Genomic DNA, 11,977 nt, shown 5'->3' with positions numbered 1-11,977 from the left:
TATGGGGGCGGGGCGAGGGCGGTATCGGGGGCGGGGCGAGGGCGGGATCGGGGGCGGTGCCGGCGGCGCAGAGACCAGCTTCCTGGCAACCTGGCCAAGCACCTGCTGGACAGGCGCCACCAGTTACCTACCAGTTACTGTATGGGCCTGGCAGGTCACCCAAACTCTCTGAGCCTCTGTGTCCTTACATCTAAAATGTGGGTGGTAGTAGAGTCTACCTCCCTGCGTTATTAAGGGGATGAGAACTTGAGAAGGAAGAAGTGATGGAGAAACCGAGGCATAGAAGAACAGAGCTAGCGGGACGGAAGAGGAAGTAAGTCGTAGACAGACGTGAAGGAGAGAAGTGGGGTAGACAGAGCCTTAGGGAGGACGATTGTCCCCAAGCCAGATGTTCTCTCCCACCTGCCAGTAGGCAACTCCAGGATCCAATGAGGCATCAATGTTGGTGGATGGAGCCCCTTAGCTGGATGGAGTCCAGTGTCCAGGAGAGACTGATTGGCAATGACCCCCTCTTCAGGTAGGGTCTCAGGGGACCCAGGGTTGGGGACAGTCCTCTAGTCACCTCTATGGAGTGTGGGTGAAATCCTAGAACCTATTATATGTTAGTTGGGAGGCCTTTGAGAGCAGACTGGAGAGTGGGGGATGCCAAGGTCATCAGAGCTGGGTTCCAGTTCCTGCTCAGGCCCTATCACTGGCTGTGGGAACCCACCTTATCCTCTGGAAACCTTGCTTCCCTCATCTGTAAATTGGAATGAACAGTACTCTGTTCAGTACCACCTGACTGAGAACAGTCACTCAGCACAGCACTCATTGTCTCCCTTTCCTTGTCCAAGCACCTGTGAGGGTTGGTCACCCAGAGGGAGGGTTGGACAGGTTGTTGGCTGCTCAGAGCAGAATAGAAGTAAATACTAGAGATTTTCCTGTGTAGCTTCTGTTAGGAAGATAGTGACAACACTGTGAATATGGAATTTGCAATATTGGAGGGTGGGGAGTTAAAGTCACGGGGGTGGGGGGTGGGGAATGGCAAGTAGGAGTCTTGAATGCCTAAACACAGAGCCTAGAAATTTTTTTCATACCAGGGAGGTAAGTAAGCCAGAGCCTGAGCTGTGTGCTTGTGAGTGTGAAATGATAGGACACTTTGGAGCCATGGTAAAGGGGATGGTTCAAGAAAATAGGGGTCATGTGTTAGCATTCAGTCAGTGCATGTTGTCTTAGCCCCTACCAAGTGTTTGGTCTGTGCAGTGCATGGGGGCCTCTCCTGGAGAAGAAACAGGTGCAGAAAGGGAAGGCCACTGGGCTGGGGGAGATCGGGGAGTCCCCAGTGCACAGAGGGACAGCAGGGAGGTAGGAGCCAAGCCTAGCACAGGCTGAGCAGATCACACCAGAAAGCAGAGTTACAAATGAAGAATCAGGAAAGGAGCTTCCTTACAGATTCTCTGTTAACTAACCTGCTTCTACAGTGGAACTCAGCACGGAGGGGCTACGGTCTTCAGAAGAGGACAGCATCCCTTTCCCCGGTTCTCTTTGTGCCCACCTTGCCCTAACATTGAGCCTCCACATCGTCAGCTGCAAAGCGGAGGTAATACAAGTTCACTGCCCTATGAGGGAGGACTGGTGTTCTTCCCATCTTACAGGTGAGGAACCCAAGCTCTAAATGCTCACACATAGAAAGTGGCAGCCCAGGGGCGCCTGGGTGGCACAGTGGGTTAAGCCTCTGTCTTCAGCTCAGGTCATGATCCCAGAGTCCTGGGATCAAGCCCCGCCTCGGGCCCTCTGCTCAGTGGGGAGCCTGCTTCTCCCTCTCTCTCTGCCTGCCTCTCTGCCTACTTGTGATCTCTCTCTCTCTCTCTGTTAAATAAATAAGTAAAATATTAAAGAAAGAAAGAAAGAAAGAAAGTGGCAGCCCAGCTGGGACAAATCCAAGCAGCCCACCAAGACCCGCAAGGACCTGGAGAAATGGTGCGGCAGGCACACGTGCATTCTGTGGGGTACCAGGCGGCCAGCCGCTCCCCAGCAGGTACAGTGGGATGTCAAGCAGGGGGAACCTGGGGTTGAATGCCACGTCTATGGGATCTTGGGAAGGATCTTGGGAAGTCACTTCATGCTTATTCCTTGCCTGTAAACGGACGACTCTCGGAGTAATGAAACATTCGCCTCTGCGGTTAACAGGGGTACTTGGCCCCAAATAAACAGCCACCGACAAGGGAAGGCGTTGAAAAGGAAGTTGTAGATAAGCTTTGTGGCATAGATCCAAAATAAAAGAGGGGGGAAACTGGAAAGCGACGGAAGTGATCTATTAACTAGGGATCTTCAGATGTCACCGGAGACAAAAGCAATCCACCAAGGTGGGAAAATCAAACCCTCAAAAACGGTGCCTCTGACAAGGCGAGGCAGAAGGAGACAGGCTGGGGTCACAGTCAAGGTTAGGAGCGTGTTTTCAGTCTCGCAATACATGAAGGTAATCAGGAATTTTTTTTTTAAGATTTTATTTATTTATTTGACAGAGAGAGATCACAAGTAGGCAGAGAGCAGGCAGAGAGAGAGGAGGAAGCAGGCTCTCCGCTGAGCAAAGAGCCCGATGCGGGACTCGATCCCAGGACCCTGAGATCATGACCTGAGCCGAAGGCAGCGGCTTAACCCACTGAGCCACCCGGGCACCCAAGAATTGTTTATTTTTTCCCAGGAACCTGAGAGTTCCTTATTCCCACGATGATGGTTTTATGAACGAGAGAATGCTGTTCTTCTCCTTTCTCGAAAGAGAAACATTTCTCAGTCACCAAGTTGATAAGTTGTAAAAATCCTTTGTGTATTCAAGTCTTATTCTGCCCTCAAAGCATCTGGATTTTCAGTGCTGCTGGTGGACATGAAATGATGCGGCTGTAGCAAAGGACAGCTCAGCAACACCGACTAAACTTCACCCCAGTAATTCTGCTTCTAGAAATGTATGCTACACAAAGCCTCATTCTGGTATGCAAAGATTTACACAACGCTGTGTAGCTGAGTCAGACTGCCTGTTTCCCAGCTCTGTTCCTTATGAGTCGTGCGACCGTGGGCAAGTTACTTACTCTCCTTGCACCTCAGTTTTTTCATCTGTGAAATGGGTAGAGCAATAGTATTTATTCCACGGGGAAGGTAGGCTGAACAAAGCTCACCTATGTCCACCTCTTAATCCCAGGACTCTGTGAATATGTTGCCTTACACGGTAAAAGGGGCTTCCCTGTTGCAATCTAGTCACGGATCTGGAGATGGGTAAGTCATCCTGGATTATCCCCGTAGGCCCGATGCTGTAGGCGGACCACAGTGAGTAGTAGGTGTGCCAGCAAGAGCATGTGTCTTGTGAGGGAGGGGTTGTGAGCCAAGGAAGGAGGCCGCTTTCTAGAAGCTGGAAAACTCAGCCTCTCTCCTGCAGCCCTCAGAAGGGACATGGCGGTGCTGACCCCTTCATTTTAGATTTCGGGTACCCGGAAGCGTAAGGTAATAAATCAGCGTGGTTTTAGGCCACTAAATTTGTGGAAATTAATACAATAGGCACAGGATGAGAATTTGTGAGTTACTGTAGGTAACAGCTGCAGTGCCTAGCGCAGCTGGTGCTTGGTGGACGGGGCTCAGAGGGCCGCTGGTAATCGGGGCGACGGGGAGGAGTCCGCAGGAGTGCAGGGATTCAAAACTCCATGCATACCGCGAAGCCACAGCAATGGCTAATAAAGAAGTGGCTGTTCCGTAGGCATCGGCGTGGAGACCAGCGGGTGACGCGGACAGGATGAGGACGATGACGTCACTGCTGTTTTCTGCAACCCCCTGCCTGTCAGGCACTGAGCTAAGCGCTCTCCCTCCTTCCGATCCTCATAAGGATGCGCGGGATCTCTTTCAGTCCGAGAGAAACCACAAAGCCATTTGGACTGGAGAAGTCTGACATAAAGAATTATTAACTGGGGGGACGCCTGGGTGGCTCAGTTGGTTGGACGACTGCTTTCGGCTCAGGTCATGATCCCGGAGTCTCGGGATCGAGTCCCGCATCGGGCTCCCAGTTCCACGGGGAGTCTGCTTCTCTCTGACCTTCTCCTCGCTCATGTTCTCTCTCACTGTCTCTCTCTCAAATAAATAAATACAATCTTTAAAAAAAAAAAAAAAGAATTATTAACTGGGGGCTCCTGGGTGGCTCAGTTGGTCAAGCCACTGCCTTCAGCTCAAGTCATGATCCTGGAGTTCCCGGATGGAGTCCCGCGTGGCATCAGGCTCCCAGCTCCGCGGGAGTCTGCTTCTCCCTCTGACCTTCGCCCTCTCGTGCTCTGTCAAATAAATAAAATCTTAAAAATAAAGAAAAAAAAAAGGAATTATTAACTGTGACAGGGATTGGAGTACCAAGGGATTGGCCGGTAAGGAGTAAAGAGGGCTCTTGGGGCGCCTGGGTGGCTCAGTGGGTTAAAGCCTCTGCCTTCGGCTCAGGTCATGGTCCCAGGGTCCTGGGATCCAGCCCCGCATCAAGCTCTCTGCTCAGCGGGGAGCCTGCTTCCCTTCCTCTCTCTGTCTACTTGTAATCTCTGTCAAATAAACAAATAAAATCTTGAAGAAGAAGAAGAAGGAGGAGGAGGCGGAGGAGGAGGAGGAGGAGGAGGAGAAGAAATAATAAAAATAATAAAGAGGGCTCTAAAAAGAATATCGGAATAGCAGATGTAGGGAGCACCCTTCATCCCCAGGGCTGAGATAGAGCACTACCCCACTACCACATCCCCCCCCCCCAACCCCGCCCTCGCCAAGGACCTCCATCCAGCCCAGGGTCTGAGCTCCAGACCTGGCTGGAAAGGGAATGGCTATAACTCATTGGATAGTAGAGACGTTGCTAAAGTCCCACGCAGGTCCCGTGGAACTTGCTGGAACGTCATGCTTTAAGGGGCTGGGGAAGAGGCATTCCGCTGCTCCCAGGATGGGCCCGGGGGAAGAGGCTGATGGTAGGTGCTGCAGGCTTCCTGCGCGGAAGGAGCTTGTACCCGTGGCCTGAGCTGAGCTGCAGAAGCTGGACCTGCCGCCCGGGCCAGAGGAGAGAAGCTCATCACTACCAGAAACCAAATCCTCTGCCGCAAGCAATGGCTGCCGGCGCCCTCTACCGGCAAAGTTTAGCGTTGTTCCACGTGGCTAAGGAAAATATTTAAAGGGCCCAGATCCATTTTTCACAGAGCAGACAAATACAACGAATTTGGAGCTGAGAGGCAATAACTAACTGGCACAGAACAGGGGTTCCGTGTTCACAGATAAGGAAATGGAGGCCGCAGAGAGGGGAAGCCGCACAAGCAGTCCGAAGATTTGCTTTGCTCTACAAAGCCTTTAGAGAGCAGGTTGCAACAGCCTTGCTTCATCATCGTGGTGATAAGTTCACTGACCATGAACGTGCACAGACACACTCTCCAGCCTGGAGAAATACACACCACTTGCCAGTGGTTCCCTCCAGGGCGTGCAGATTACAGGGGATTCTCCCTGCTATATTATTAGGTTGAACAGTAAGAAATCACTGTTTGTAGGTCAAAAAAGAGTGAAATATTGAAATTTCATACAACTCAGCATAGTACTTTTTAAAGATTTTTATTTATTCGTTTGACAGAGAGAGTGAGCACAAGCAGGGGGAGCAGCAGGCAGAGGGAGAGGGAGAAGCAGGCTCCCAGCTGAGCAGGGGGAGGGACCTGGGGCTTGATCCCAGAACCCTGGGATCATGACCAGACCTGGAGGCAGATGCTTAACCAACTGAGCCACCCAGGAGCCCCTCAACATAGTATTTCTGTGATGTGATGTTTGAAGTTTTTATGAGTGTGAATTACTTTTATAAACAGAAAATTATATATATACACATATGCACGCATATACTTACACATACACACATAAATATACATAGTAAACATATGACTTATGTATGTGCTTTGGAAAGTCCTTCCGCTGTCTTGCCTGCAGTGGCATCTTTCCTTTCAATAAAATAGAAACTTTAAGCTTAGCTAAAAGGGACCCAAAGACTTCAGGGGAAGTTCGTTGTTCAACCTACTGAGTGGTTTCAAGAGCTCCTGGCTAATGGTTCAAGCTTTATTCCTCTTTTCTTTTCTTTTCTTTGTTAAGTAGGTCCCTTGCCCAGCATGGAGCCCAGTGCAGGGTTGAAACTCACAATCCTGAGATCAAGACCTGAGCAGAGACCAAGAGCTGGACACTCAACTGACTGAGCCCCCCAGGCGCGCCAGCCTTTATTTCTCGACAACTTTCCGTGTGGGGAACTTGTCATTTGTGTTCCTCCTACTTCTTTTATGAGAGTTAAGTCATGAAACAGAAAAACTGCTGTTAAACAATGGTGGATCTTATGTGACAGTTAATCACATTTCATTTTAGAAAGTATTTAAATTGTGGGTGCCTGGGTAGTCAGTGCGTTAAGCCTCTGCCTTCGGCTCAGGTCATGATCCCAGGATCCTGGGATCGAGCCCCACCATCAGGCTTTCTGCTCGACCAGGAGCCTGCTTCCCCCTCTCCCTCTGCCTGCCTCTCTGCCTACTTGTGATCTCTCTCTCCCCCCACCTCCCCAGTCAAATAAATAAATAAATAAAATCTTTTTAAAAAAAGATTTTTAAAATAATAATAAATAAATAAAATCTTTTTAAAAATAAGAAGAAAGGATTTAAATTGTGCTTTGTTCTAAGTCTAAAATATTGACAATTGGGGTACCTGGGTGGTTCAGCCAGTTAAGCTGCTTTCAGCTCAGGTCATGATCCCAGGCTCCCTGCTCATGGTGGAGGGGAGGGGGGAGACCGCTTCTCCCTCTCCATTTCCTGCTCCCCCTCTTCATGCTCCCTCACTCTCTGTCTGTCTCAAATAAATAAGTAAAATCTAAAAATTTAAAAACTCAAATATTGAGAATTAAAGAAGACACTTCATTGTCTGCAAAAACATGAGAATAACTTTAAGGCAAAAGTTACTTTGCCTCCACACTAAGACCTTCCCCCAAAATGGTTATGGGGGGTTTGTTTTTGTTTTGGCAAACATGACACTCAAGGAAGAAGCTTCTCGTGGATCTTTCCTGTTGTGTTAAGCAGAATAATGACCCCACCCCTCCCCCAAGTGACCATATCCCAATCCACAAAACCTGTGACTGTTATGTGAAAAAAAAGGGAACAAAGGATGCAGATAGGATTAAGTTTACTAATAGGCTGAGCTTAAGATAGATTGTCCTAGATTATCCAGCTGGGCCCAGTTTAATTAGAAGAGTCCTTGAAAATGAAAGAGACCCAACACAGCAGAATATACATTCTTCTCAAATATTCAGGGAATGGCGTTCAGGATAAGCCACTTGGCAAGCCAAAAAATAAACCTCAGTAAATATAAAAGTACAGAAGTAGGGGTGCCTGGGTGGCTTAGTGGGTTAATCCTCTGCCTTTGGCTCAGGTCATGATCTCAGGGTCCTGGGTTCGAGCCCCGTATAGGCCTCTCTGCTCAGCAGGCTGAGTCTGCTCCCCCCCCACCCCGCCTGCTGCTCTGCCTACTTGTGATCTCTGTGAAATAAATAAATAAAATCTTAAAAAAAAAAAAGAAAGAAATACTATAAGTAGTTGAACACTGATAAACTAGGTAACTTAGATAAAAGGGACACCTTCCTAGAAAGACACAAACTACCAAAACTGACTCAAGAAGAAACAGACCATCTGGATACGTCTCTAACACAGAACGAGATTGAATTAGTAATCAGTAACACCACCCACAGAGTCCTGGCCCAGAAGACTTCAGTGGTGACTGCCACCAAACGTTTAAAGAAGAAATAATACCAGTTTTTCACAAATATTTCCACAAAATAGAAGAGGAGGGAACACTTCCCAACCCATTATATCAGGCCAATATTACCCTCTACCAAAAATCAGACAAAGCTATAAACTTTCACGGGCGCCTGAGTGGCTGAGTTGGTTAAGCGACTGCCTTGAGCTCAGGTCATGATCCTGAAGTCCCACCATCGAGTCCCGCATCGGACTCGTGGCTTGGCGGGGAGCCTGCTTCTCCCTCTGACCCTCCCCATCTCGTGCTTTCTCACACTCTCTCTCTCAAATAAATAAAATCTTAAAAAAAAAAAAAAAACTATGAACTTTCACAAGAAAACTATAAACTAAAACGTCTATGAATATGAAGGCAAAAATCACCAAATCAGTAAGCCAAATCTAGCAGCATTAAAAAGACTTACATACCGGGGCGCCTGGGTGGCTCAGTGGGTTGAAGCCTCTGCCTTCGGCTCGGGTCATGATCCCAGAGTCCTGGGATCGAGCCCCGCATCGGGCTCTCTGCTCAGCGGGGAGCCTGCTTCCTCCTCTCTCTCTGCCTGCCTCTCTGCCTACTTGTGATCTCTGTCTGTCAAATAAATAAATAAAATCTATAAAAATAAAAAAATAATAATAAATTTAAAAAAAGACTTACATACCATGACCAAGTAGGATTTATCCTAAGAATGCAAAGTCGGTTTAACATGTGATAATTAATGTAATATGTAATATAAACACACCGTGCCAGTACAATACTCATATTAATAGACTAAAAAACAAACACATGATCATCTCAATAAATGCAGAAAAAGCATTTGACAAGATCCAACACACTTTTATAATAAAAATTCTCAACAGGGACGCCTGGGTGGATCAGTCGGTTGTGCATCTGCCTTTGGCTCAAGTTGTAACCCCCGGTTCCTGGGATTGAGTCCCACGTTGGGCTCCTTGGTCACTGGGGAGCGTGTTTCTCCCTCTGCCTGCTGCCCCCTCCCCAACTTGTGCTCGCTCTCTCTCTCTGAGATCAATCAATCAATCAATAAAATCTTTTTTAAAAATTAAAAATAATAAAAATTTTAAAAACTCTCAACACACAGGAATAGAATGCAACTTCCTTGCCCTGAAGAGGGCATCTAAGAAAAACTCACAGCTAGTATCACACTTAAGGTTGATTGAATACTTTCCTTGTAAGGTAAGGAACAAAACAAAGATGTCCACTTCACCACCTCCATTCAACATTGTACTAGAGATTCGGGTCAGGGAAATTAGCAAGAAGAAAAAAAAAACATCTATATTGGAAAGGAAGAAGTAAAGCTCTATTTGCAGAAGACATGATCTTGTATATAAAAAACCTAAGGGGGGGGCACCTGGGTGGCTCAGTGGGTTAAAGTTTCTGTCTAGGGCTCAGGTCCTGATGCCAGGGTCCTGGGATCGAGCCCCACATAGGGCTCTCTGCTCAGCAGGGAGCCTGCTTCCCTTCCTCTCTCTCTCTGCCTGCCTTTCTCTGTCAAATAAATAAACAAAATCTTTAAAAAAAAATTTTTTTTTTAAGAAATTAAGAAAACAATTCCAGGGGTGCCTGGGTGGCTCAAACGGTTAAGCATCTAACTGCCTTCGGCTCAGGTCATGATCCCAAGGTCCTGGGATTGAGCCCCGCATAAGGCTCCCTGCTCAGCAAGGAGTCTGCTTTTCCTCTCTCTCTGGTGTTTCCCCTGCTTGTGCTCTCTCTGTCTCTGTCTCTCTCTAATGAATGAATAAACTCTTTCAAAAAGAAAGAAAGAGAGAAAGACAATAGAAAAGAGGCACCTAGGTGGCTCAGTTGGTTGCGCTCACGTCATCATCCCAGGGTCCTGGGATCGAGCCCTGCATCAGGCTCCCTGCTCGGTGGGAAGCCTGCTTCTCCCTCTCCCACTGCTTGTGTTCCCTCTCTCACTGTGTGTCTCTCTCTCTCTCTCTCTCTGTCAAATAAATAAATAAATAAATAAAAATAAAAGAAAACAATTCCATTTACAATAGCATCAAAAGAATAAAATATTTGGGAATAAATTTGACAAAAGAAATACAAAATTTATACTCCAAAAAGTACAAAAACATTGTTGAGTGACACTGAAGAGGGTCTAAGTCAAAGGGAAAACATCCGACACTGACAGATCAAGAACCTGATATGAAGATGGTGATATTCCCCCAAATGGATCTATAGATCAATACAATCTTTATCAAAATTCCAGCTGGCTCTTTTGTAGAAATTGATAAGCTGGTTTTTCAATTCACATGGAAGGGTCGCCTGTGTGTCTCAGTCGATTAAGCGCCTGCCTTTGACTTGGGTCATGATCCGGGGTCTTGAGATCAAACCCCACATTGGGCCCCTGCTCAGGCGAGAGTCTGCTTCTCCCTCTGCCCCTTCCCCTCTTCATGTTCTCTCCCTCTCAAATAAATGAATGAAATCTTACAACTTAAATAATAATAATAATAATAAACATATAGAGAAACAGAATAGAATTAAGAGTTCTAAAATATCTCGACTCTGGTAGTAATTACGTGGGGACATACATTTGTCAGAACCCATTTACCTGTCCACTAAAAAGCTGTGAATTCTGTTCCATATAAATTATACCTGGTGGGGTGCCTGGGTGGCTCGGTTGGTTAAGCAACTGCCTTTCGCTCAGGTCATGATCTCAGGGTCCTGGGTTCGAGCCCCACATTGCGCTCCCTGCTCAGCGGGGAGCCTGCTTCCCGTCTCCCTCTGCCTGCCTCTCTGCCTGCAAATAAATAAATAAAATCTTTTTTTAAAAAATAAATAAATAAATTATACCTGGTTAGAATTTTTTTTATTTTAAGAAACACGCTTCCTGACTCAAAGAGTCAAGCCCAAGTACAATGGAACCTTGACAAAGTACACACCTAGTGCGGCCCAGGGGACCCACAGGCAGCCGGATCTACTCGGCCCAGAGGATCTACTCGCAGCAGACTGTGGTGTCTGACAATGTGCCAGCTTCTCTGCTTCTGGATTTTCTGAGGATGCTTGTCTGTAGAGAACAATCTTTCCCAACCAATGATTCCTGCGGGGAGAAGGGGAAGGCACCCTTGGTTTGAGATGGGGAAGATGTAGGCAGGAGGTGGACAGATATTCAAGGCCCCTTGGTCAGATTATGATGGTTAACAGCCTGGAAGAAGACAGGGGCCATTGAGGCAGGGGCACAGAGTGCACATGAGAAACATCCATCAGGCTGCATCCTGGGGAAAAGACTGGAAGGAATAAATGAATCTTCTAGAGCGCCGTCAGGAGGGGTTGTGGTGGTCCAGCTAGGGGAGCTGGGGTTGGGCCTGGGCGGGGGCAGTGGGCAGTGCAGAACCTGGGGTGAAGAGGCAGGAATGAAAACAGAGGGTAGGGGGCGCCTGGGTGGCTCAGTGGGTTAAAGCCTCTGCCTTCGGCTCAGGTCATGTTCCCAGTGTCCTGGGATAGAGCTCTCTGCTCGGGCTCTCTGCTCGGGCTCTCTGCTCTGCGGGGATCCTGCTTCCTCCTTTCTCTCTGCCTGCCTCTCTGCCTACTTGTGATCTCTGTCTGTCAAATAAATAAAATATTAAAAAAAAAAAGAAAGAAAAAGAAAACAGAGGGTAGAATACATGTTTCTCATACAGGCTCCAAGGATTGACCCCTTGGAAACCCTCACTGAAAGAATTTCCAGAAGATACGTGTGCCTTATGAGCAAGGGCCTTGAGCCCAGAAGGAAGGAAGATGATTCAAAGGGACAAGAGCAAAGAAAGGGACCAGAGTGGGTCAGGAGGAAAGGACAATGATTAGCACTCATGTGGGGAGGACATGGGAAGACAAGGCGGTTGCTGGGTCCTCAGCAATAGCAGTCAGGGACGTGCTGGGGTTCTTGTGTGTTGGGCGGAGGGTACAGAGCCCTCAGATAGCTGTGGTTCTCAGTGCCCTGCTTCCAAACACAAGGGGATATCAAAAGATTAGAAACAGTGTGAGTTTCAAAGCCATGAAAAGAGACAAAGGAATCAAGAGGAGGTGAAGGTAGGGGCTGGGGGAAGGAGGCAGAGCCGGAGCTGGAGGGATCTACAGCTCAGCGGGGGCGGGGCGTGGAGCAGCTCTGGACGGAGGACCTGGAATTGAGGGTGTGACCCCACAGCCGGATAGCCTTCTGGGCTCATGCTGTGCCCCTCCCTTGGGGTGATCTGCCCCGTACGTGTGAGCC

At 47.9% G+C, this 11,977-nt stretch overlaps 1 long non-coding RNA gene across 5 annotated transcripts; it reads left to right on the top strand.

The window, feature by feature from the left end:
- Positions 1-27: 27 nt before the first annotated feature.
- LOC116598473 lies at positions 28-3,991 on the top strand. Of its 5 annotated transcripts, XR_004289079.1 has the most exons (6): positions 31-313; positions 410-517; positions 1,461-1,579; positions 1,886-2,017; positions 3,176-3,249; positions 3,725-3,991. It is a non-coding gene; the product is annotated as an uncharacterized LOC116598473 (long non-coding RNA). The 5 variants fall into 5 exon arrangements; XR_004289080.1 differs by having other exon boundaries at positions 28-313; positions 385-517; positions 3,176-3,991; XR_004289077.1 differs by having other exon boundaries at positions 33-313; positions 3,176-3,991.
- Positions 3,992-11,977: the final 7,986 nt, after the last annotated feature.

The sequence above is a fragment of the Mustela erminea genome, chromosome 9 (assembly GCF_009829155.1).
Source record: "Mustela erminea isolate mMusErm1 chromosome 9, mMusErm1.Pri, whole genome shotgun sequence".
NCBI lineage: Eukaryota > Metazoa > Chordata > Mammalia > Carnivora > Mustelidae > Mustela > Mustela erminea.
The sequence above is the reverse complement of the archived record's forward strand: the minus strand, read 5'-3'. Positions and strand labels throughout refer to the sequence as shown.